The following is a 27,974-nucleotide window of genomic DNA, read 5'->3' as shown; positions in this document are numbered from 1 at the left end:
CCGGCCGCCGCCCACGGCCGCCGCCGCCGCGTCGGCCAGTAGCTGGCCGCTGCACAGGTAGCCCCAGCAGCGCACGGAGCCGCCGCCCGGCACGCCGCTCAGGCGCGCGTCCTCAGCGCTGCACGAGCAGTTGGGCCCGCGGTTGCTCTCCTCTCCCAGCGCGCACACCGCCAGCAGCGCGAGCAGCAGCGCGGCGACTAGCCGCCGCCTGGCTACCATCGCCCCGCATTCTTCCCCTGCGCAAAGAAAAAATAACATATATACAAAACACCGACATGGCTACGATGGTGACGATTAGGGTTTCAGCGTGATAAACTGCTACTTTTTCTGCGATGGGTTTCCAGTACGTAGTATAACACACTTTTCTTTCGAGTAGTATCGGTTGAAATAATTTGGAATTTGTTGTGGGGCATCGTGCAATATTCCCCCTTCAGCGTTATAGTTTTATGAAGTTCAAATAGGTGGCGGTGCTATAAATAGTCCTCAAAATGGCATCTGTACGCAGCGGCTTTCCAAGCAGAGCTGTCATTGACTTTCTTTTGGCGGGAAACCAGGTTATCGTAGATGTCTGTGAAGACATGGCAGTGAACAAAAGCACGATGAGTCATTGGGCAGGCGTCTCTCATCAGCGGAAGGTCGCGCAAACCTGTCAGACCGTCGCCACACAGCTGTCACTCGTCCAGTGCTGGAACGTGCGGACACTCTTATTCGACGTTATCGACAGATCACAAACAAACACCTCGCTGCATAACTGGAAATCTCGGGTTGGTACTGCTGACACACTCGTCCACTATTTCGGGCACTCAAAGGTTTGCGCTCGTGGGTTCCTCGCTGTCTGACAGAAAACCAGGAAGAGCAAGCCTAACAGAAAACCATTAAGAGCATCGAAGGTCCATCTATTTGGCCCAATGAAGGATGTACTCCGCCGGAAGCAGTCCGTGGATGATGTGCAGCTTATTGATGTAATAAGTCGTTGGCTTCGAGGTCGACCAGTAGTGGTACCACAAGGGCATACAGCCCCTCACAATAAAGTAGCGGAAGGGTGTCACACTGAACGGAGTTTATGTTCAGAAATAGTTTGTAGCCAAAAGAGTGGACAAGATCATGACGTACTGGAAACCTGAACACAACCAAACTACTTTCAGAAAAAAATCTTACATTACTCTTTGAACGTCCCTCGCACATTTACATTTATACCCTCTAAGCCACTTTACAGTCCGTGACGGAGGCTACTACTACTAATACTGCTGACGCGCGCGCGATTTTTGGCTGTAACCAAGCAACGGCCCGCTCAGGGTCCCTCAGTCTCCTGAGCCGACTTAACGCTGCCCCGTCTGATACTGAAGAAACGATGTTTAGTTATAACGTGGCTAAGTTAAGGAAATCCAAGTTTTAACTGTTAGTGGTTAAATAATATTGTCATGCTGAAGATAAAAAAAATAATAAAAAGTACCAGCTCTGTCTGAGCTGTTGTTCACCAACAACACTAGGCTAGCAATCCAAGAGCAGCTCCTGGCGGTTATGTGGGACATCGACTCAACTGCCAGGAATGAGTAGCACTTAGAGAGGAAGTCCGTCTTGTCAATCTGTCAGTTACATGCCAGAGAAAAATGACGCGCGAATCTCGTGGAAGATGGCCTTGTTACCATGACTGCTGTTTGGAGTTATCGGCTGTGCCGTGGGGTTCTTATGCCGTGTGATTTAGGCTTCAATTAACCCCACTGTTGTTAATAGGCTTTTGCTGGTAGTTATGCTGATAAACGTACCTTTACTTCACGCTTGTTTGTTTCTGTTACCTTTGTGCTGTCTTGGTAATTTATGAATATGAGGATCAGTCCCTGTAACGTGTACTCAGCATAAAGACAAGATCAGTTTTTGGTCTTAGTTGAAGCCGCGTGAGAGTTATGGTTCAAATATTATTTATAAACACTTTTGGTGGAATTTGAAGCCAAGTACATTGCTGATGGTCTCTGCCTGTTCGTGTTACAAATATTTCCTGTGTGCGAGCCCACTTTCAACACTAAGAGTATTATTTAATAAATATTATTTTCGTTAAAGCCAACCAAGCGTTGTTTTTTAAAATTTTATTTAAACGCCTTTTATTGTTTTCCGTTTGTTTTACAGTGTTCTTCAAAAGTGGAACATTGTCTGTTCTGAGCTGATAGCTAAATGTCTATTATTGTCAGTTTTATTGATATGAAATCTCTGCTAATTCAATGTTTTTCTCTCTCTGTGTTCATATGTGCTTGTTTAAGCTGTTGGAACAGAAGTAATGAAGACGTTACTCAGTAGTTGGTTGTTCCAAGTTGAATTGTTCAGTTCCTAATTCTAAAATTGTATTTTCCTTTTGCTTGTATTTATTTGCTGAAGATGTGATAAGAAGTACATAAATATTTGCAATACCTTTTTTTTCAGATGATATTTGAAAGCTGGTACCTTGCCACTGCCAGTTCCTCGCTAGCCACAGTATTTCAACCGCTATAATTACCCCCCCCCCCCCTTCTGTCACATTGGTGGCCGCGAAAAACTGTCGATAATATTCTGTACGGGGTATAATTTCAGATTCTTTCGTCGTAGACATTTCGCAAGACAATCATGGCAGGAAGTAAGAAGTTGTCCAACTCTTCCTCGACTGTTACGATCTCGGAATATGAACAGTAACCTTTTCCATGATACCAAACGCGTTTCTTGTAACAAGTTCAAAAATGGCTCTGAGCACTATGCGACTTAACTTTTGAGGTCATCAGTCGCCTAGAACTTAGAACTAATTAAACCTAACTAACCTAAGGACATCACACACATCCATGCCCGAGGCAGGATTCGAACCTGCGACCGTAGCGCCTAGAACCGCACGGCCATTCCGGCCGGCAGTAACAAGTGCAACCCAGAGATCGTTTAGCGTCTTCCTATCGCCCTGACGTTTAATAAACGATCCCGTAACTAAATGTGCCGTTCTTTATTGAATCCTCTCTATCCTACTTCCTGTTCCATCCGACAAGTTGAAACCTACCTGATTTTTTTAAATACAGAAATAATACCCCGAAAGTAATACAATGTCAAAATTTTAGAAGCTAAGACACACTGAAAGTACTAAAAATATTCAAATTTCCCAAATTTCTTGCTTGCCAGGTGGCTGGAGACATGTACACCACTGCCGTAACTGTAGCAGACGGCGCGTATGCAGCACGATGGATACACATAAACAGATAAAACGGCACAGCGCATAGTAATTTGTAAAGCGAATTTGTTTCCGTTGATAGTTTCTCTGACACAGTTGCTCACGGTTATTATTTGCACGAATTTACAGCTTATTAAATATCCATAATAATTAGCAGTTGCCTTTGTGCTATCGCTAAGAGTATAAAACTGCGTTTATTTTCTTTGTGATTTCTTGGCATATGCTTGCTAATAGCATTTGTGTATGTGAAGGTTCCAGAGTTCCACAGTATTGTAGAATACAATCAGTGTTTTCAACCTTGCAAAGATAAAATATGAAGAACGTGGTATGCAATCGAAGTCACCTACTTCTCTTGAAGATCTACACGTGTGTTATTTATTGGTTAATTTCTTGTACATTCATTCGAATGACGTCCACATATCGTTAAAAATTGTGGCAACACTAGAAGAAATAAGAAATAATGCGGATAATTTCGTGAATTTTGTTACGAAAGATGACTGTTATACCGGTACTGAAGCTGCGCGAAAAATTTCAGGATACGCTTTGACATGTCGGATTGGATCATTCCTTTGTCATATTGACAACAGAGCACTCAAAAATAGGTAGTAGAGTTTTGTAAGGCTCTTCTTCCTTGGATGAATCTTCCACTGAATCTCAGCCTAGCATTTGCCTCCCTTAAAATTAGTTGTATGTGGCCATTATACTTTACAATGCCCCGGACGGTTACTGATAGATATTTCACGGTTGTTACTGTTTCCAGTGTTTTTCACGAGCAGCGTAATCGGACAGTAATGGATGTCTTCTTCACCGATTCACGCGCAATATATTACCTTTATTTACGTCGACACTATGCTATGCAGATGTTCCTGCATTTCTCTACAGTCTTCAGGCGTTGCAGAATTCCTATACACAACAGCATTGTCTGCAAAAAGCTCATATGGCTCCAGCATTATCAACTAGTAAACAATAATGGGCCTGCCGCACTTACATGAAGTAGAGACGACTGTAGTTAAAATAGATTAAAGCAACAATAACCTCTTAAACCAAACAGGTACAACAGATGAAGACTACAAACATGACTTAAATTACGACACTGACCTCGGGAAGGCTACCAAATGCAGTAACAGAAAACACATATATAAGCAACTCAGGTAATTGTCCGTAAATATATTATGAAACACTAGAAAAATATTGGATTACGTTACATGTCGTTGTTCAGGTCTTCAGTCTGAAAATAGGAATGAAGCATCTCTCCATTCGAACCTATCTTCTGCAAGTCTCATCAATTTTTAACTAACAAGTTGTGTCACAATTTTGTTCCAAGTCGACTTAATGCCACCTAATTAGTTATTCTATCTATACATTTAATAATTGTGGAAACGTTATAGAGTGGGTGAACGGTAGTGTTGCTTGTCCGTGTCATTATCTGCTGGACACTAAAATATCTGATAAAATGATAAAGAACTAAAAAAAACCACAAGGAAATCATAGATGAAAGGGTTATTATACAAACTAGATATTCAGACAGTTTTAGCATTGGCATCTGTCTGAACGCATTAAATAATGAGTGACGGTCGCCACTTAAAAGTGAGTCTCTGTCAACATGACTTTGACGACCTCACTTCGTATTGTCCCCCCCTGCCCCCCTCACTCACACACACACACCGTCCTCGAGAGTAACACGCGTGAGTCATGTCAGGGTCTAGCCCGCATGTTCCAATTTCATATTGAACGTGAGTACTTCGTCAACAGTCAGAGTTCACTATTCAATAAGTCAGTTACATAATCGTTGGAACTTGGGACCTGCAAACACATACTAAGCCAACCAAATCGTTGACATAGGGCAGGGGCTCGAGTGTCTTCCACTTGAATTGGCATAACCGTCAGGCACTTTGCCGTTATATATCTTTCCACAGTCTAAGTAACGCCAATATGACTTGCTACCAAGGATATAAAATACTGGCCAAATACAACTGACAGAATAGAAGAATTGGTATTATCGAAGCTGTAGATTGACAGATCCCGTTTTTTAATTCCCACAGACGTAAAGAAAACTGCGATACTCGTCTTCAGTTTCGACTAATGACGTATTGAAATCGTGACAGTGGACACAACAAACGTCATATGATTGACGATATTCTGAAACATAAACAACCCAGTCGGTTCTGATTACCAGAATTTACTAAACTGGAAAAAATATTTCGAATTACAACTATTATGTGCAATCACATATAAATACCAGAAACATTTCTGATAAAGAAAACGATTCAAGTATCGTATAAACATGTTCTACGGCTGTAAGAGGCATCACGCACGTAGTACAATCAAATCAAATGTTTATCGGAAACAAGTCGTAGCTAGTATCGAAAAATACACTTTAGATTAATAGCTTCCCCTTGAGCCGTTCCCACATGCACTCACTGCTGTGAATCTTCGCAATATAAAGGAACCATAGGTAATATACATACATCATTTAACCTCATACCGTTAAAAGCGCGGAAGAAATATATATAGTCGGTACGATGAAATAAGAGCCCTGAAAGCTTACATTAAAAGGTCGGCTTGGTGAGGTTGCTTCGTGTAACGCTATTTCGTGTAAGTCTCTGTACAACGCCCCAGTCTTAACTATTGCTTCCGCCAGCAGCTGTTTGCGACTCACAGTTTAAAGATAGTAATAGCATTGTGAATTTTGGCGTACGAAGTGTAGGCATCAGAACGACACAACCACTTTTCTTAAACGAACTAGGATTTCTGTGAAGCTTATGTAGACTGCAGTAAGTGTCCATGTGTCGCAAGACTAAAACAGAGGGGCATAGGAAGAATTTGTGACATGCTGGGTACTTATCGGAGTACCTGCGTACGAGCTCATTACTTGCCGTAACGGATCATGACAGCGAGAAGATGTGAGGGGATAGCAGGAAGGGGGAAGAGCAGAATTCTGGAATGTACCAGTACCAGTAGCCATGTGGTAATATCCACAAAATTACGCAGAATAACGAACGGCTAAGGAGAAATTCTTCCCCAAGAATCACGGATTGAGCTTTTGGTCTGTTCTATCATCGCAAACTCTGCTCTCACTTTAGACTTTCCTATGGTGCCTACTAGTGGATTTATAGTATAAAGCTAATTTGTCATGTCTCGCATTTCTTGTCTTAGTAGAGGATGTCCCATGAAGGACGTAACTTATGAGTGCACAATAATGTACAAATTTACTGATGAATTAAGTAACTGACATGTTATTGCAGTGATGTTTGAAATGTGATATTACTCAAATGCCGTTCTCGACTCTACAGACACACACTAATTCTCTCGATGAAACTTTCCATAACTTTTGGGCGTACTTCCACCTCCAGTTTTGAAATTACACACTGAATCTTGGCGCTGAGGTCTGGTTCGTCGGCGTACGTACGAGGAAATCAATCACATGGTGTCATATCACATGAGTTTGGTAGCCAACTCACCTAACCTTTGCCACAAATCACGCGACAAAGGTATCTCTCTCGTAACCAGTCAGTTGCTGCAATCTGCGCTGATGAACCAAAACTTTACGACAACCTGCTTAATAGCTTGGTTGTCCGCCTTTGGATCGAAACACATCACTCATTGCCGCGCGGGATTAGCCGAGCGGTCATGGGCGCTGCAGTCATGGACTGTGCGGCTGGTCCCGGCGGAGGGTCGAATCCTCCGTCGGGCATGAGTGTTTATGTTTGTCCTTAGGATAATTTAGATTAAGTAGTGTGTAAGCTTAGGGACTGATGACCTTAGTAGTTAAGTCCCATAAGATTTCACACACATATGAACAACATCACTCATTCTGCGTACCAGGAATCAGACAGTTTGTTGGTAGTTTTGTGCTGGTATGTAGCGTTAGATGCCTACGCACAGGTCATGTAATTCGGTAAATAGCGGGCCGCTGATTTGTAAAGATGGCGCCCAATAACGACCCATATGGGTTCCACATGATTTACATCACGTGGTCGCCGAGACATCAACGTGAGATCCCTATAATGTTCCCCAAACCACTGTAGCTCGGTCCTGGGTCCGAGACAGGGACAATTATACTGCAGAAAGACGACATAGCAGTCGGGGAAGACATCAAGCATGAAGGGACGCAAGTGGTTCGCAGGAGCCAGTGTGCCTTCGATTATTACCTGAAGTCCGGTGCCAGCACAGGAGAACGTCTACCATAGCATAATGCTGCTCCCACCAGCCTGCGCCAGTGGCGCGCTGCACGTTTCGAGCCACCTTTCCCCTCGACGACGGCGTTTGTGTAGACGACTACAGACCTAGTGTAGCAAAAATGTGACTCGCCCGAAGAGTCGACACGTTTCCATTAATCAGCGGTCGAATCCCGATGGTCCCGTGCCCACTACAACCGTAACTGACGATGTCGTTGGGTCGACATGTTGAACACGTAGGGGTGGTCTGCTGCGGAGCTCCGCGTTCAAAAATGTAAGTTGAACGGTGTGCTCTGTAACACTTGTGTGAGCATGAGCACTGTGCGCTTTCGGCAAAGATACTACAGATCTCCATCTATCCTACTTTACACAGCAGACAAGCATCCGAACCCCACGTTCTGCGAAGAGTCGTGAGCGTCCAACCATTTAGCGTCTCGTGGTAGTTTCACTGTCCTAATACCTACTTCCGTAGATGCTCACGACAGTAGTACGTCAACATTCGACCAGCTTCGCCATTTTCGAGATACTGGCCTTCGCAGGCCCTGAGTAATAATGATCTGCCCTTTGTCAAATCGCTAATCTCAATGGGTTTCCCCATTTGCGGCCCATATCTTCCCCCGTCCGTGTCTGCTCCGCTTACATACTTTTGTTACCGCGTCACGTGCCCTCAACGCCACCAGGCGATATCCAACTTCGCGGTGGGCAGTGGCCATAATGTTTTGGCTTATCAGTGTGTGTGTGTGTGTGTGTGTGTGTGTGTGTGTGACATGTTGCACCGTCTTGTTAAGACGAAATCGTCACCGCCCACTATTAATGCATTTCCGATCCCATCTCCGGCCGGCCGCGGTGGACGAGCGGTTTTAGGCTCTTCAGTCCGGAACCGCGCGACTGCTACGGTCGCAGGTTCGAATCCTGCCTCGGGCATGGATGTGTGTGATGTCCTTAGGTTAGTTAGGTTCAAGTAGTTCTAAGTTCTAGGGGACTGATGACCTCAGCTGTTGAGTCCCATAGTGCTCAGAGCCATTTGAACCATTTTTTACGGCAACGCGCCTGACGGTTAGTGATGTGCTGTTATAATTACTGACACGTGCAGCTGAACAAGAAGTATAGCACCAATGAGAGGTTGGGTAGAAGTACATAAATACTCCAAGATCAACAGAAATTGTTCGTTGTGGTTGTTGACTGGAACATATTTAGTTCAAGTACTGCTTGTGAAGCAGTCCACTCAACAGAACGTCTCTCCTTCAAACGTGAACGTTAGCTTGTTAGTACTATGATTTAATTTGCGAGTCGGGAGCGTGTGGTGAACCTCTTGTTGTACCACATACTGTTTTTACAACGTTTTTGTGGCGGGAGAGGATCTCTGCGGTTAATAAAACGATTGCGTAACAGAAATTGAGGCGCGGTCTTCTCGGAAAAGTTCGAAATGTGTGGCGAGCAACGAGGAAAGTCACGGCCTCTTTCGACGAAAGGCTGAACACACAGCGAACATATCTTGGTATCTTGCGAAAATCTTGACGTTGCAAGCAATGAAATGCGTCAGGCCAGGGACTATATTTCTTACATATTGTACAGGGGTGCTAGAGGCTATTGAGAGGATTGCAAAATATGAATCATCGTAACGTGTATACACTAAGAACTAGTAGGTAGACTTCGTTATCTGACTGCTGTGTGAAAGTGTAATTAGTTCATTTATAAGCTCTAGGAGGAAATGGTAACTGTGGACCGAGCAGTCTGTGACATTTATCACAAATGTTATTTTTGATATTTAAGAGTGTACCCACCCCAGACTTTTCTTCACTATCCCAGTAAAATTTCAGTGTACTGGAATATAATGGATGGAGAAGGACACAGCAGAAACCAGCCTAATGTCAGACTACAGGTGAGCGAATTCACTCACCGCTCAATGACCACTCAACATTCGTCTGTATGCGAAATGAGAAATATAATACTGGGGGCAACTGTTAGGTACAAGTGGGAACCCAAAAGCCGAGACAAGTAGTATATTAGACAGCTTACACATTCCCCATTCCTCACAATTTTGGTTGGTTATTGTAGACTATTATGTTTGATATCTCTTGTAACGGAGTGGATTCAAAGACGTTTGTTTTTAGATTACAGGAGAATGGAAAAACTTGTGAAAGCCAACATCAGGGAAGATCAGTTTGTGTTCTGAAGAAATTAGGAACACGTAATCCAATATTACCGACGACATATCTTACAGTTATAAAAATGTTAGAGGAAGCCAGACCTAAGTTTAGAGCATTTCTAGATCCACGCAAACTTTTGATGATATTTACTGGAATATACTCTTCAAAATCTTGAAGGTAGTAGGGACAAAATACAGACAGCGAAAGGTTATTCGCTTCTTGTAGAGACACCAGAATCTATTTAAAGAGTCGAAAGACATGGAAGGACGACGTGGATGAAAGGTGTGTGAGACAGGGTTGTTATTCAAACTGTACGCTGAGTGAATAGCAGAAGAAACCAAGAAGAAATGCGGAAAGGAAATTAAAGTCAGGGACAACAAATAAAAACGTTGTAATTTGCTGACGACCTTGTAATCCTGTCAAAGACTGCAAAGAACTTCGAGGAGTAGTGGACCGAATGGGTAGTGTCTTGAAAAGCGGTGTAGGTTCACATGAACCAAAGTGAAACACGGTAAATCAAATGTGTGGACTTAAATTAGGCAGTGCTGAGAGAATTAGATTAGGAAATGAGAGAATAAAATAAATGGATAAGTTTTGTTATTTGAGAAGCAATAACTGATTATGGCTAAAATAGAGAGGATATAAGATGCAGTCTGGCTATAGCTGGAAAGGACATGAGAAAGAGGAATTCGCTAAGATCTAACAGAAATTTAAGTTCTAGTAAGTGTTTTCTAACGGTCCAGTCACGTTAAGGAGACCACCGCCTATGTTCGACGCCAACGTGCAGTAATGACTCACAGACGGTAGGTGGCAGCACTAGCAGTGGAGGAGGAGATTAGTGTTTAACGTCCCGTCGACAAGGAGGTCATTAGAGACGGAGCGCAAGCTCGGGTGAGGGAAGGATGGGGAAGGAAATCGGCCGTGCCCTTTCAAAGGAACCATTCCGGCATTTGCCTGAAGCGATTTAGGGAAATCACGGAAAACCTAAATCAGGATGGCCGGAGATGGGATTGAACCGTCGTCCTCCCGAATGCGAGTCCAGTGTGCTAACCACTGCGCCACCTCGCTCGGTCACTAGCAGTGGAGGGCATATAAAGAGCGCCGGGGGAACGCCGTAGACAATGTAGTCGTTGCCGTAATGCGAAATCGGAGCGATTTATTTGGCGTCCAAACCGGGATGATCATTGGCTTTCGGGCGAAGGGCAGGCATTTTCGAAATGGCTAAGTTTGTAAAACGTCCCCTGCCGCCGTTTTTAAACTATATCGTGCGTGGCAAAATGGAGCTGTCAAAAACCGGCGCCGTGGCAAATGTGGTGCACTACGGGTCGTAGATGACACATGTAAACGACAGCTGCAGAGATGTGTATGAGCGAATAGACGTGCAACTGCCGAGCACCTGACTGCCCAGATGAACCAAGGGGCAGTCTCATAGTGCTTAGAGCCATTTGAACCATTTGAACTCCTTATCACTAACGTCTCAGTTCAGTACCAGATTATACTCCACATAAATACATTGTCCAGTCACATTAACGTCACCACGTGTCGAAAAGCGAGGTCAGTGGAAGGTAGCGACAGGTATGTGGAGCCATGCCGCCTCAACGACCATTCAGATCACTTTGCTGCGTGTAGGCCTCCGCAGCAGGCGCCTGTTTGGTGCTCATATGCTCACTGCTGTTCATCGGCGAAGAAGGCTGGACGGAACATGCACGCCAATACCACAACTGGACGGACGTCAGCTGAGTGGTCACAGATAGCCTTCTCAGATGAACCACGTTTTCTCCTCCATCTGTGTGGAACGTCTGAGAGCAAACGTACTGCAACAATCGTCAGAACGGTGCAGCCCGTGGGAAGGACCTTTATGGTCTGGGGAATGTTTTCGTGGTATTCTCTGGACGATGTCGTCATTCTGGATGGAACACTGAATCATCACAAGTATGGATCTATCCTTGCAGACTATGTCCATACCTACATGTAGTTTGTCTTTCCTCTGCACGATCGCCTTCCAAGCTAATTATGTAAGTGTAGACCAGATATGGCTCAAATTCAAAGATACAGTATCGACAGCAATAGATAGAATCATACCGCATAAGTTAGTAAGAGACGGGACTGATCCACCATGATATACAAAACACGTCAGAACACTGTTGCAGAAGCAACGAAAAAAGCGTGCCAAATTCAGAAGAACGCAAAATCCCCAAGACTGGCTAAGTTTCACGGAAGCTCGAAATTAAGTGCGGGCATCAAAGCGAGATGCTTTTAATAGTTTCCACAATGAAACATTGTCTCAAAATATGGTAGAAAATCCAAAGAGATTCTGGTCGTATGTAAAGTACACCAGTGCCAAAAAACAGTCAATACCGACACTGCGCGATAGCGGTGGAATTGTTACCGATGATGGTGCCACTAAAGCGGAGTAATTAAATACAGTTTTCCGTGATTCCTTCACGAAAGAAGATGAATGTTCCAGAATTAGAAACCAGAACAGCTGTTAGCATGAGTCACACAAAAGTAGATATCTTCGATGTTGCGAAACAAGTCAAATCATTTCCGGTCGAGATGGTATACCAATCAGGTTCCTTTCAGAGTATGCAGACACAATAGCGCCTTTCTTAGCAGTAATATACATCCGCTCACTTGACGAAAGGGCTGTTCCTAAAGACTGGAAAGTAGCACAGGTCACACCAATATTCAAGAAAGGAAATAGAAGTAACCCATTGAATTACAGACAAATATCACTGACCTCAATTTGCAGTAGGATTTTGGAGCATATACTGTATTCGAAAATTATGAATCACCTTGAAGAAAATGACTTATTGATACATAACCAACACGGATTCAGAAAATATCGTTCTTGTGCAACACAGCTAGCTCTTTATTCCTACGAAGTAATGAGGGTGCTGTCGACAAGATCGATTCCACATTCCTAGATTTCCAGAAGGCTTTTGATACCTTTCCTCACAAGCGACAATTAATCAAATTGCGTGCATATGGAGTATCGTCTCAGTTGTGTGACTGGATTCGTGATTTCCTCTCAGAGAGGTCACAGTTCGTAGTGATAACCGGTAAATCATCGAGTAGAACAGAAGTGATATGTGGCGTTCCGCAAGGTAGTGTCATAGGCCCTCTGCTATTCCTGATTTACATAAATGATCTAGATGATAATCTGAGCAGCCCCCTTAGATTGTTTGCAGATGACGCTGTAATTTACCGTCTAGTAAAATCATCAGACGATCAGTTCCAATTACAAAATGATCTAGAGAGAATTCCCGTATGGTGCGAAAAGTGACAATTGGCACTAAACAAACAAAAGTTCAAGGTCATCCACATGGGTACTAAAAGAAATCCGATAAATTTGGGGTATACGATAAATCGCACAAATCTAAGGGCTGTCAATTCGACTAAATACCTAGGAATTACAATTACGAGCAACTTAAATTGAAAAGACAGTATAGATATTATTGTGGGGAAGGCGAAACGAAGACTGCGCTTTGTTGGCAGAACACTTAGAATATGCGACAAACCCACTAAAGAACAGCCTACATTACACTTGTCCGTTCTCTGCTGGAATATTGCTGCGCGGTGTGGGGTCCTTACCAGGTAGGATTGACGGAGGTCATCGAAAAAGTGCAAAGAACGGCAGCCCGTTTCGTGTTATCCCGCAATAGGCGTGAGAGTGTCACTGATATGATACGCGAGTTGGGGTGGCAGTCAGTGAAACAAAGACGATTTTCTTTGTGGCGAGATCTATTTACGAAATTTCAATCACCAACTTTCTCTTCGGAATGCGAAAATATTTTGTCGACACCCACCTACGTAGGGAGATATAATAATCATCATAATAAAATAAGAGAAATCAGAGCTCGAACGGAAAGATTTAGGTGTTCCTTTTTTCCCACACGCCAGTCGAGAGTGGAATGATAGAGAAGTAGTATGAAAATGGTTTGATGAACCTTCTGTCAGCCACTTAAGTGTGAATCGCAGAGTAACCATGTAGGTGTAGACGTAGATGTAGGTGGCATCTAGTAGCAGGACAATGTAATATGTGACACAGCTCGCAGTGTAAGTGAGTGGTTCGAAGAGTACCTGGATGAGTTTACTATGCTCTTCTGGTGGCCAAAATCCCCGGACTTGAACCCCATCTTTGATCTGTGAGACCATTTCGATCGGGCCGTTCGCGCCCTGGATCCGCAACTCAGATACCTAGAGCAGCTGGCCGCGCCAGTGGAGTCGGCACGGCTCCACATCCCTGTCGGTTCCTTCCCCTGACCTCACTTTTTGACACGTGGTCACGTTAATGTGACTCGACAATGTATTTATGTGGAGTATAGTCTTGTACGGAACTGAGACGTTAGTGATAAGGAGTTCAAACAAGGATGAAACGCACGTCTTTTGAATGTGCTAAAGATTAGATGGGCAGATCGAATAGCTGATGAGGTACTGAAACGAACTATAAAAAAAAAAAAAAAGCTTTATGGCACAACTTGACTAGAAGTAGGGATCGATTGATAGGGTAAATTCTAAGGCATCAAGGACTCGTCTGTTTATTACTGGAGAGAAGTGCGGGCGGTAAAAATTGCAGAGGGAGGTTACGGAAGGAATACAGTAATCAGGTTCAAATGGATTTACCTGCAGTATTTATTCGGAGATGGCGAGGCTTGCAGGGTATAGAGTAGCGTGGAGCGCTGCATCAGACCAATGTTCGGTCTGGATATCACAACAGCAGCATCCCGTTAAATAAATGTGATAACAAATTTGTGCGATTTTAACGCTATCTAACTGTCTTCTACAGCGTAAGATTGTAGCTTGACGGTTCCAAAACACTGTAAGAATTGCCAAACAGAAAATTACACTCTACCGTCCTCATTTTAACCACCGCGACGATGTGTGTGCCCTTTATAGCCTCAGTGTACTGTACACCGCCCATCCATCTCGATGCCAACGGCCATCAGATCACCGAAGTTAAGCGCTGTCGGGCTGGGCTAACACTTGGATGGGTGACCATCCGGTCTGCCGAGCGCTGTTAGCAAGCGGGTTGCACTCAGTCCTTGTGAGGCAAACCTGGGAGGTACTTGATTTAGAAGTAGCGGCTCCGGTCTCGGAAACTGACATACGGTCGGGAGAGCAGTGTGCTGACCACATGATCCTCCATATCCGCATCCAGTGACGCCTATGAGCTGAGGATGAGACGGCGGCCAGTCGGTACCGTTGGGCCCTCATGGCCTGTTCGGGAGGAGTTTAGTTTAGTTATCTCATTCTTGATGGAGTGACTGTGATGTTTACGTGGGTTCGTGGTTACTTCGGACTGACGGGAAACGACGCCGCTCACGCTGCTGCCAAGGCTGCAGTCCTAGTATCTCGGCCCGCTGGTTCTGTCACGCCCTCCGATGATCTCTGTGTTGCCGTCTGTCAGCAGGTGGTGCCACTTTGGCTTTACCACTGGCCCTCCCTTCGTGGAAACAAGCCCCGGGGAATTAAGCCTCTCCCATCGGCTTGGACGACCTCCTCTCGGCCGTCTCGCCGCGAGATCATTTTAGCTATACCGCGTATTGGGCACTGTCTTTATAACCATCGCCACTTGTTGAGTGATGTCCGCCTCCACTATGTGCTCACTGGCCCCAACCTCTGACGGTCCGCCTTTTCATGACAGAATGCCCGTATTTTAACCACTTACGTTCTCATTTATGTTTGCCGTCTGAGTTGTCAGCCGTTTTAGCGAACAATGCGCGGGCTGTCGACAGTGTTTTACTTTTTATCCGCCATAGCAATATGGCTACGGACATTTAATCTTTAGTTCAAGGACTTTGTTCCTCTATGACGTTCCTGCATTTATCTGTGTCTCCTTCCGTCGCTTGGACTTGACGCGTAGTCGTTTTTAACTCTTTTTTTTCCCTCTTAGTGTTATATTGTTCTGACATGGGCGCGTATGACCCTAGTTGCTTTTGCTCCCTAAAACAAAACAAAACCAACAAACACGACGATGTGTGTCAGTCCTGACCCGACGTCAGTTACATAATCGTCAGATCGTCGGTGGTAATGCGACATGACGTCACCGTCGCTGCGACGTGGGAGCTGGCACGGCGCATGCGCAGGCGGAAGCGGCGCCGCCAAAGGCCGCACCTCCTGCTCCGTGCCTTCCTGCCGCTTCTGCCCCTGGCAGAGCTGAGACGAAGGCGCACCCTTCAGCATTTTTTGCGGATTCGGACACAGATATCGAAATGAACGCACCAGCTTTGGCATTACAGTTCGGTTTCAAGACCACAACGCGAGCAGCGTGGAAGTCACGTCAGTTAACAATACCATCTGGCGGCGTAAACTAGGAGGAAGCTGCGCGCTCTATCCTCGTCCAGTTGTGTTGATGTATCCGAAATTTTGCGATCGCCGACAATATTCGCCATTTTCCTATCGGCCATTCACCGTTTTATAAGAAACTGAGTCGTGGCACACCGCACCTTGGTACTGCGTCACGAAACATCCTCCTGGTTCCATGCAGATGTGGCGCCCTTTGGCTCAAGTCCAACACTACTTCCTGGCGTAAGTTAGATATGCCGCGTGATTCACGACATCTTGCTTCGTTTTTCTGAACTCGTTTCTGTGAAAACAAGGTTAGGTAATATACTCACTAAGCATTACACCACGACCTTGATATAATATCTGCGGGGACCAACGTTAATTTGTAACACTACGCCACATCCTTGAACTTGACTTAGCCCATTTCACTTTTGTGATCATCGTCCCCTCTCTGGATAAAGTACTTTCGTCTGCTCTGGTCCATCGGTCCACATTTTTCCGAATCTCCCACGTTTCTTTTCTTTCTGCTTTTGACATCTGCCTTCTTGACAATAAAATTAATTCATTCCATTTAAAGTTAAGAGACTTTGCGTTTATGCACCATATATTATTTTATATACGTAAATATAAATATTGCATCTAGAGAGTACATAAGTAATGAAACATTTAAATCCCACTACCATGTCCGATGAGGATCACGAATCTGTGATTATCTGACGCTTCTTCTTCTGCCCTCTGTTTGTGATTCTAGAGATAACTACGGCAAATGATGATCTCACATTTCCAAAGTTTGTTGATGTAACTATTATCTCTAGTGTTCAATTTTAGTATTTACAGTACAGATTTTAATTATTGTCTGGGTCTCTCATTTCTTAGGTAGTCTTGTCACATATGCACTTTCACTTTTGTGAAAGTTTTCCTTTCTGTTTTCTAGTTTTTACTTTGATTTTATCTTTTACTATTCAGGTTTTACTGTCATACAAAATTGCGGACATTGCTGTCACTCTAAAAAACTGCACGATTCTCTTCTTTTCTCAAGAGATCTTCGGACTGATCCACGAATTCTTCAAAAGTTAGCTGATTAGTTTTCGATAACCTTGAAGGAACGCACATCTTCCAGTTCATGCAAACAGACGCTAATACGGTCAACATAATGCGATCAGTCAATCATCAACATGGGACATATTGGCGTCGAGTCAGGCGGTGCGTTCCACTACTAAAGACTCTGGGAAGATGCCACCAGCAGAAAGCAAGTTGAAGGGCAAAGTTCTTCATAGCCAAACATGCGAAGTGGTTGTACATGTTTATCAAAGAAAGAAGCTGTACTCAGTGCTTCATTGAAACTAAAAGAAATAACTTGAAAAAGTGCATGCAGGAGGATGCTCGACATTTTCAGTACCTTATAAGGAAAAGCCCAGAAGATCTTGGAAAGCCAGTTTAGAGTATTTCAATGAGCAAGTCTTTCACTATGTGGTGAACATTTTCTACATTTTAAATGAAGGAAGACAAACTTTGAAGGAAATTCATAAAAAGTTACAGAGTTTAATACACAAACAAATAAATAAATAAAGGAAAAATAAACACATTTCGTAATATTGTTGGCACTCTGGGATTCATGTGGAAGAAGACGGCGAATAACGGAAAAGTGCCCCAGGAGCAAAGTAGTATCAGCGCAAAAAAACTGTTTACTTAAAAAGTATCCGAGACTACAGACGTGAGTGTTGTTCAAGTGACTATAAGGACGAGACATATGTTTACACTTGTCACATGGTATCGTACGGACGGAGTGACAATTCACTATAAGATCTACGGAGAACTCTTTCGAAACCTTCAGCGCTGGCGGGGAGGACTGTTTTGTACCGAATACTGAAAATGTATCATTGTGCGACACATAGTACAGCAGATATGACGTCATAAACAATGATATGCGTGAAAAATTTCCGTCGTTTTAATTTATTACTTCTTTATTACTGACTCCAATTGCAAACATATTTCACGCTCTGAATTCACACATGCCGTTGAATGTTCCTGCGGAATTATATCATCGTACGGCACATCGTTTAGGAGATGTGAGGTCATGAACACTGAGTAAAAACGAAACTAGTGGGCGAAATGCAGGTGCAATATGTGTATAAATAAGTGTGAAATATGTTAAAACATAGGTGAAATATCTGTGACATGTGCGCTGGAAAAAAGTGACATTTGGGTAGCAAATCCGAGGGTAGAAAGTTCCTCCTAAACGTCCAGATCGATTTCAACCAAACTGGATATACTTACCTGATAACTTAGTTAGTAGCTCGAAAGAAATATTGTGGGAGTAAGAACCACTAGCCTCCTTTTGGGGTGGAGGTGACAGCTTGCTGATGGAGAGAGAAGATGGTGTGGAGGAGATAGACAAAGATAGGGGGGAGAGGAGGAAATAGACAGAGAAAGAGAAGAGGAGAAGGTGGATGGGAAGAGGGGGAGGAGGAGAGGAACAGAAAAAGTAGGAGGATGAAGGAGGAGATTAACAGAAAGGTGGACCTAAACGAGGTGAAAGGAGGCGGACTTAAAGGGGGTGAGGACGAGGTGATGGACGTTAAGGAGGAAGGAGGAGGATCAGATGGACAGACAGAAGGATAAGAGGAGATGGGTAGACGGTAGTGGAGGAGGTGGACTGAGAGAATGGGGAGGAGAAAATGGAGAAACAGGGTGGAGGAGGATATGGACAGAGCAGGAATGAAGAGATGGGCTAATAGAAGATTGGAATAAATGCATACCCGGCAATGCCGGGTACTCAGCTAGTATATAATATTTTCCCCACGCATCAAGAGTACGTTTATTTTCGTATTTGATATTTCACCATTGCACTTTACATGGAACTTAGTAAGCACATCAACAGATCTCTCTAAGTCACCTCTGAGGAGGCTGGTATGAGTTGGTCGCCTATGCACGTATGAGTCAACAAAATATTTTCGCCTTTGGAGGAGAAAGTTGGTGAAAGAAATTTCGGTTAGAAATCTTGCCACAATGAAAACCGCTTTTCCTTTATGACAGGCAGCCCAAATCACATATCAGATCCGTAACATTTAATCACCAACAAAATGTGCTGCCCTTCTTTGGACTTTTTCATTTCCTCCATTTGTCCTATCTTGTTCTGATCTCATACAATGTAGCAGTACTCGAAGAGGACGGAAAAGTGTTATGTGGGCAGTCTTTTTATTAGACCTGTTGCATCGCCCAAATGTTCTGCCATTAAAACATAGTCTTTGATTACAATGCATGTTCTTCATAACTGGAATCCCTATGTATTTAATTTAATCGATAAGCTTTAAATGTATGTGATCTGTCATTTTTAACGAAATTTAACTGAATTGTTAGTGGCAACCCGTTCGGCTCTACTCTTTTCATTCATTTATGATTAGTTATGCAACTGGATGGGAGTGAGTTAGTTTCGATGGGTTCATGAGAGTACAGTAACTGTATGCTCTGGTTTCATTTAACATTTTTACATGTTTTATCTAACATAGTACTGGCTATGTCAACTGTTTTTTTCTGGATGAGCACTGTGGGGCCGGACGGGGTGGCCGAGCGGTTCTAGGCGGTACAGTCTGGAGCCGCGCGACCGCTACGGTCGCAGGTTCGAATCCTGCCTCGGGTATGGATGTGTGTGTTGTCCTTAGGTTAGTTAGGTTTAAGTAGTTCTAAGTTATAGGGGACTGATGACCTCAGACGTTAAGTCCCATAGTACTCAGAGCCATTTGAACCAAGTACTGTGGGTACAAGACATTTCAGGAGTATGGAGATTCGACCAAATGACCTGTGGTGAGCTAAGGGAACACAGCCCTCCGCAAGAACTGTGGGGAGGGGACCGACAGGTATAGCTGCACACTTGTTGTTTTGGGGAAGGTCGTCTCAGCCAGCATCGTGCTAGTGACGGGTTATTGTGCGGTTTTGTTACGTATCCTCTCTGGATGGCTGTAGTGAAAGCATTCGTCCCAGGCAACAAAACTCTACCAGCAGAAGGAGGCGCTCGGACTACATTAAGAAAAATGCTTTCAGCAGATAAACATCTCCTGACTGTCCAAAAACATGGCAAAACAGCCCTGACATACCACAGGTTCAGAAGATGTTGCAGAGTTGGCAGCTAGTCTCGAGCACAGTTTGTTAGCTTTTCCCAGGACTTGCAATTCTAGGCTAACTGGTGGTTGGTGGCTGAGAGGGCACTTATTAATGAACCAGAAGCGCCATCAGGAGGTTGTAACACGTAGCGGTATGTTTTTTAGAAAAGAGGGAAGAAATTGAGATCATTGTCTGTTTTTTACTAACTCTCTTCTTGGCGGGATATATTGGCCGTTGGCAGACTGATGTAATTTTAGAAAGGATTGGTGGCCGACGTTTTTAGGCAGGAAGAAGTGACTTAGAAGAAAGGATTTCGTCCCTGGGCTTCGTGATGAACGTGTCTGTCCTCCAAAGACTGCACCCTCAGCTGGAGAAGCCGATTGCGGTCCAACGTTAAAGTGCTTGACTGAGTAAACCTAGCGTGAAACTTCATGGCAGTGAGACACACAGTCGCCATCTACTCGTATTATACCAAATATTATGGTAACGCGGAGCTACCAGCTCCGGCATGTTAGGACAATCGAGATTTTGAAGTTTAGGGTTCATGATAGGTTCCATTGCCCACAATGCTCAGATCTAGGAGTTTCTTTGGTTCTCTGGTCAGACAAACAGTCATTGCAATCGTTATACAGGGTGCAAATTTTAAGTAGACAAACCAGGATAACTCGAAAAATTAGCTTCACACGAAAAAATATGTTGAATCCAAAGTTGATTACTTTCGAGGGGGCATTTGCTGGTGCTAAAATTAGCCCGCCAAACCAGCCCCCTGATGTTGGGGCGGGAGGAAACTTTAAAATTTCAAATGGAATGTGAACCCACATTTTTTTATTGCAGAATCAGATTCTACATATTATTTATCTGTAACCTTTTTCCACTCAAAAATGAGAACATAGATTTTTTTGAATTATAGGGCCAACTACCAAGAATCAAAAGAAATGTTTAAGACAAAATGTACGTAGTTTTTTATGTAGAATCTGATTCTGCAATAAAAAATGGGGGTTCCCATATGAAATTTTTAAGTTGCCTCCCGCCCCATCCACAGGGGGTCGGTGTGGTGGGCTAATTTTAGCACCAGCAGATGTCCCCCACGAAAATAATCAACTTTAGATTCTACACATTTTTTCGTGTGAAGCTAATTTTTCGAGTTATTCTGGTTTGTCATTTTAAAATTTGCACCCTGTATAGTCAGATTGAGACAAATTTCACAAAGTAAGATGCGAGATTATTAAGCAATTCCGATACCACCGAGTAACTTTGCCAACCAATAGTTTCAGTTTTATAATTTTCATCATTAATTCCGTGATTGTAACTTTAGGAATTTAATGACTGATTTGGACGCTTCACGAGCCTAATGATTTGTGTAATAAAGTACGGAGTTCATTCTAATCTCGCGTTTATTATCACATTTAATATTTTTCAACGATAACATGCAAATTCCCCGCCTTAAGGTTCATTTACAGGGCCAAAGTATTTCTCAGTGTTAATCAGTTCGCTGCATTTATTAATTCCAGTATCTGATCTCAAGGGTGATTAATTCTGATTCAATCAAATTCACTTACACACGTGCACGGATTTGCAACGCGGGCACGCGGAAGGAGAGGTTCGCTAGTTAACGGGAGCTTCTATGCAAGGCGAATGAAGCAGCCTTGTAGAAAAATAGCTTCCACGGCCGGAAAATAAATCCAGTGTGTCTCGTAACAGCTCGGGAGCCTAAACAGAGATGTGGAGAATGTCACGCCTGCGGCTATTGGAGCGTGCCGTGTGCAGTCATTTGGAAGTTGTGTATCACTTAGGCACCAATGACTGTCTCTCGCTCGGGTTCTAACGCCATTTTCACGTCGTGTGGCTGGCTAGCAAAAGGGGCGACGACTGCTGACCTCGCGTTTGGGGTGTAAGCAGAGCTCACAACATGCAGCATCTTTCCCAGAACCGATTGGAGTGTTTTGATTTGGAGTTGAGTGGAGGGTATCAACCAAAGGCTCCGTCTATTCTATGACGACCTTGGCTGCAGATTTTTGGGCCCGCATTATGGGGTGGAGAATTGCAGGACTCCCCTTGATAAGGGTGCACTATGCAAAGGAAGCATCTACTCGAGTAGCAGAGTACTTGTGGAGTGCACATTATTGAGGATTTTTTTAGGCTAGGCGATATTTTGAGGTCCTCTGAGAGCGAAATCATACCGCATACAAAGAAAGAGATTTCGACTGCTAAAATTTTGACAATAATTTGTAACAAATGTCTTTAATTTACTGCCCTCCGGGAAATTCGTTGCACTTAAATGATTCTCGGAATCGAGAGATGGCTGAAACTCGAAGTAGAAAGCTCTGAAATATAGGTGTATCGAAAAGACAAAGTACACCATATGAGGGGAATATACCTTACAGTCGACAAAAATATTGTGTCTATCGAGGTTGAAATGAAGTGAAGTCGTCTGGATGCATGCAACAGGTATAAATAAACTCCAATTAATTATCAGATGTTTTTACCAGCCACCAGATTCAGTTGTGACAGTTTTAGAATCATTCAAAGAATACCAACATCATGTAAGTGAATGGATTGAGTGCAGGTCTTACGGGCTTGTGAAGCACTTCTGAGCACGAGTGTATTTTTGCTGAAAGGAGCAGGTAAGCAGTTGAAGTTAAAATCTTCTGGGTTATTAGGCCGCGCCATGTTTCTTCTAAAATGTTCGACGTTTCGACCCCTCTGCTGGGATCTTCCTCAGGATCTTATGGCAGTGGACACCATAAGATCCTGAGGAAGATCCCAGCAGAGGGGTCGAAACGTCGAACATTGGTGTCCACTAATGCTAGAGTAGTGGACACCATAAGATCCTGAGGATGATCCCAGCAGAGGGGTCGAAACGTCGAACATTTTAGAAGAAACATCACGCGGCCTAATAACCCAGAAGATTTTAACTTCAGTGACAACGGCCACGAAAGCCTGCAGACATACATAGGTAAGCAGTTGTTATCATAGATCTGAGAAAATGAGTGGACGCCATCCAGTATCGCTATGATGGACACAGAGGAATTATGGGCAAAATTTAAACTGATTGTGAAGCGCACCCTGAAGTATTATGTGCCGAGAAAGTGAATTAAGGACGGTAAAGAGCTACCGTGGTTTACGAACAAAATTCGGAAAGCGTTGAGGAACCAGAGACTATTGCACTCTCGGTACAAAAAGCAAAGTTCAAATGATGACAGGCAAAAGTCAGTGCAAGTTAGTGTGCCTGTGAAAGATCGATACACGAAGCATACAAGAGCTACAAAATTCACACCTTAGCGAAAGATCTTTCCGAGAACCCAAGAATAATCTGATCTTGTGTGAAATCGGTTAGCTGGTCGGAGGCTATTGTTGAGCAGTGTGGTGAGGCAGTAGAAGACAGTAAAAGGAAAGCCGAAGTTTTAAATCTCGCTCTTAAGGAATCATTCTTGCAGGAGGATAAGAAGGGTTGAAGAACGGACCCTTAAAATTGTAGAATAATATTCTTAACATCGGTTTGCTGCAGAGTTCTCGAACATATTCTCATTTCGAATATAAAATTTTCCTTAAGGCCGAAGAGCTTCTCTCCACAAGTCAGGACGGATTTACTAAGCCTCGCTCATGTGAAAGTCAGGTTCGCCTTTTCTCGCATGATGCACTGGGAACCATGAGTGAAGGACAACAGACAACTTCCATATTCCTAGCATCTGACGCGGTGCTCCACTGCAGACTGTTAACGAAGGTACAACCATACGGTACAGGTTCCCAGATACGTGAGTGGCTAGAAGGCTTCTCAAGTAATAGAACCCAGTACTTTGGTCTAGACGGCAAAAGTTCGTCATAAACAAGGCTTTCATCAGGAGTGCCCCAAGTACGTACGTTAGGACTGCTGTTATTCTCTGTGTACATAAAATGTCTAACGGACAGGATGGGCAGCAACATGCGGCTGCTTTTTGCAGATGACATTGTGGTGAAGGGGATGGTTTCGTCGTTGAGTGAATGTAGAAGGATACAAGATCATTTGCACAAAAATTCTAGTTGGTGTGAGGAATGGCAAGTTTCTCTAAACGTAGAAAAATTTAAGTTAATGCAGATGAGTAGTAAATACTGCTATACTCAAATACAGTATTTGTGGTGTGCTCATTGACACAGTCACACAAATTACACATCTATGTTTAACGTTGCACAGCGACTGGAAATGGTACGGGAACGCACGGATGGTATAAGGCGAAGGGTCGACTTCGGTTTATTGGGAGAATTTTGGGAAGATGCGACTCATCTACAAAGGAGACCGCGTACAGAACATTTGTGCAACCTGTTCTTGATTACTGTACGAGTGTTTGGCATCCCCATCAGGTCGGAGTAGAGGAAGACGTCGAAACCGCTCAGAGACGGGCTGTTAGGTTCGTTATCGGTAGGTTCGATCAAAACATGAGAGTTACGAAAATGTTGCGTGAACTCAGACGGGAATCTCCGGTGGGAACACAACTCGCAAAATTTAGAGCACAGGCACCTTTAAAGCTGATTGCACAACGATTGTACTGTCACCAGCGTACATTTCGCATAAAGAGCACGAAGATCAGGCAAATTAGGGCTCCTATGGAGGAAAATAAATAGTGGTTTTTCACTAGATCTATTTGTGAATGCAACCGTAACGAAATGCTTAGTAGTGGTACAAAGTATTCTCTGCCACGCACCAAACGGTGTCTTGCGGAGTATGTAGTAGATGTAGAGGTAGAAAAATAGCGGAGGGCGTACAACAACGTCTTGGAGAACCCCATATTTCACTTCGGTTTCACTATATAACTTCCCATCAATTGCTACTACAAACTGTGACTCTTATGAAAGGAAACCAAAAGTCGAGTGGCACAACCCCAACGATGTTCAATAAACACACAATTAGATCAATAGTCACTTGTGACCAACGGTGTCAAAAGCGATCTGGAAATCTAGAAACACGGAATCAACTTGAGATTCCCTGTCGATGGAACTCTTTACTTCTTATGAATAAACAGCCAGTTGTGTTTCGTAAGAACGGTACTTTCCGCACAAAGTCCTGCGTCCATTATACGATAAACAGAGCATCGTCTTAACGCTGCTTCAGGTCACTGTGTAAGAAGAATCTGCTTGTTATAAAACCTTTATCGACCTTTTTCGGGCGCCGTTCGTCATCAGAATATCAGACGGTAATTTTATTAAAATCGCTGCTCAACTGCCAGTCACTTTGATGCTTTCGTTTACGGTCTAGTAAAATCATCAGAAGATGAAAACTAACTGAAAAATGAGTTAGACGAGGTGTCTGCATAGTGCGAAAAGTGACAACTAACGTAAACAGTAAAATGTAGAAGGTCCCTCCTACAGGCATTAAAAAATTCCATTACATTTCAGTTACACCGTAAATCACACAAATGTAAAGGTTATCTATTCTGTTAAATATCTACAACTTAATAGTGGAACTACCGTATAGAAAATATAGTGGGGAAGACGAACCGAAGATACATTTTCATAGCAGAACACTTAGAGAACGCAAAAACTCTGCTAAAGAAACTCCCTAGGCTACGCTTATGCATCCAATTCTGGAGTATTGTTGGTCGGCAAGGAAATATCACCAAGTAGGACCGACGAATGACATAGAAAAGGTTCAAAGAAGAGCAGCTCATTTTGTATTATCATGCAACAGACTGTCAGAAAGATTACAGGCGAGTTGCAAAAGGTTTCGCGCAGATTCTCTAATTCGGTTGCCGGATGTGGCTCGCGCTCTTTGTGCCAGAGTGGTGAGCAGACGTTTTCGTTGCGTTGGATGATGGCAGCTATTAGCGTGTAGGTACAAGTCCGTGTGTGTCTTCTTCCTATAAATGGAATGTATGTTAAGGGGAATGGAATTTCATGCAGATTTTCTTCACCGCACAGCCAAAGTAGGAATATGTGTTCCTCGTATTCGCGGTTTCCGTCTGAGCTCCACATGGGATGTGCTATTAGCAAAAATACGCCAGGAACGCCGCGATGCGAGAGAAGTGGAGGCAGCGGGCGAAACAGACAGGCAGCACTAGGAATCGACACCAAGACCGCTTTCCACCCCCGCCAGTGCCCCCCTCCCCTCTACCTACCAACTACCGTGGCAGGAGATCTCTCTGATCTACTCGTATCCCATGGAGCACTTTCACAAATTCTGAGCATGTGATTCAAACTACTGGAACGACTCATCCATAACAGAATACGGGGAATAACAAACAACATAATCCCATCATATCAGGCTGGGTCCAGAAGCAAGCGGAGCTGCTGTGAGCAGGTCCTAACCTTGGCATCCTACGTTGAGGCTGGATTCCAAAATAAACTAAAGACATCACTGGCCTTTGTTGATCTGTCAGCAGCATATGACACTGTGTAACTAGATGGACTCCTGCTGAAGCTAAAAAAAACATGTCCCAAGTAAGAAACTAGCGACACTTGTGGAAAATATGTTAACCAACCGCTACAAGTTTAGGATTGGAAAAAAACAGAGCAAGTCATTTACCTTGAAAAATGGGCTCCCCCAAGGGTCCGTCCTAGCACCCCTACTTTCCAATCTGTACACCAGTGACATGCCAAACGCTGCTAGCGCAAAGTTTTGCTATGCCGACGACCTTGCCATAGCCGCACAAACCAGCACACTTGAAGAAGGAGAAGCTATGTTATCTAGAGACTTAGAAATTCTCAACACATACTACAAAGCATGGAGACTCCATCCAAGTGCAGCAAAGACAGAAGTCTTTGCATTCCATCTAATCAACAGAATTGCAAACCAGCAGTTGAATGTCAGCTTCTGCCAACAAATGGTTAGACATAATTTCCAGCCTGAATACCTTGGCGTCACACTAGATCGGCCTCTGACGTATAAAAAACATTTGGAAAAAACAAGCAAAAACTAAAGACCCGAAACAACATCGTAAAGAAACTATCTGGTACAACATGGGGCGCCACGCATCGACTCTACGTGCTACAGTACTGACGCTGGTGTACCCGGTTGCCGAATACTGTGCTCCGATGTGGCAACATAGAGCACACATGAGGAAGCTGGACGAACACCTGAACGGGTCAATGAGGATTATTACTGACACATTAAAATCCACCCAGATCCCCTGGCTGCACACCATCAGCAGCATCCTACCACCTGAATTACGACGCCAAGAAGCAATCGATCAAGAATGGAGGAAACTACCCAAAAGACCTCCCAATTCATACAGTCTTAAACAACCCTCCCCCCGACCGCTTAAAATCTCGCAATCCATTGTGGCATAATGGAAGGAACGAGAAGAAGTTCGACATTAAAAAAGAGTGGCACAAGAGGTGGAATGCTGCAACAATAGCACATCGACGTATCCAAGACCCTACTGCGAACCTACCAGGATTTAATCTGCAGAGAAGGGAGTGGCCAAGCCTGAACGGAATAAGAACTGGCCACGCCAGGTGAAACTCTATGATGCACAAGTGGGGACTCAGAGTTGCTCCAGCCTGTGATCGTGGGGCCCAAGAACAAACCGTTCGACATATTGTTGGAGATTGTCCTCAGAGGAAGTATCCTGGACAGTATAGTGACTTTATTAATTACTTCCTCTGCTGTTAGTTGGCCTCAATCATTAGATATTGAATTATGATTAAATGTACCTGCCTTTTTTAACTTGCAGTTATATCAGTCAAAGTAGTCAGTAATATTAAATTAGTATTTTTCTCAATTTAAAAATGTGTATAGAATTTGTGCCAAAAAGTAAAACTAAAGTATATGTAAATACTCAACTAGATATACACGTAAAATTAAACTTTATGTACTTGTCAATGTTTGCTGTTGTTGCCATACGAGAAATAAATAAATCAAACAAATTCTGTCGAGCTGAAAAGAAAAAGCCTGGTGGTACGTTGGAACACACATGAACCTGTATGTAAACATCCAGAGCAACGCAAGTCTTAGGTCAGCGCGTTGGTACACAGAATGCAAGCCAGGTGCGACAAGGAAAACCTGCCTAGCTGCTCACAGCATCTGCCGGAATCATTTCGCAAGAACGGGTACTCGGACGCGCATAGAAAACGCGCTCTTGCACCGAGCAAGAAGAACACAAAAAA

The 27,974-nt window shown here is 43.7% G+C and overlaps 1 long non-coding RNA gene across 1 annotated transcript in view; it reads right to left on the bottom strand.

Annotated features, from left to right (window-relative positions):
- Nucleotides 1-111: 111 nt before the first annotated feature.
- LOC126147902 (uncharacterized) overlaps nucleotides 112-27,974 on the bottom strand; it is a 297,732-nt gene continuing 269,869 nt past the window's right edge. The window contains exon 4 of the long non-coding RNA XR_007530360.1: nucleotides 112-236. This is a non-coding gene — a long non-coding RNA (uncharacterized LOC126147902). The remainder of the gene's footprint in view (nucleotides 237-27,974) is intronic.

This window comes from Schistocerca cancellata, chromosome 2 (genome assembly GCF_023864275.1).
Source record: "Schistocerca cancellata isolate TAMUIC-IGC-003103 chromosome 2, iqSchCanc2.1, whole genome shotgun sequence".
Classification (NCBI taxonomy): Eukaryota; Metazoa; Arthropoda; class Insecta; order Orthoptera; family Acrididae; genus Schistocerca; species Schistocerca cancellata.
Note: the sequence above shows the minus strand (reverse complement) of the source record. Positions and strands in the feature narration are given on the sequence as shown.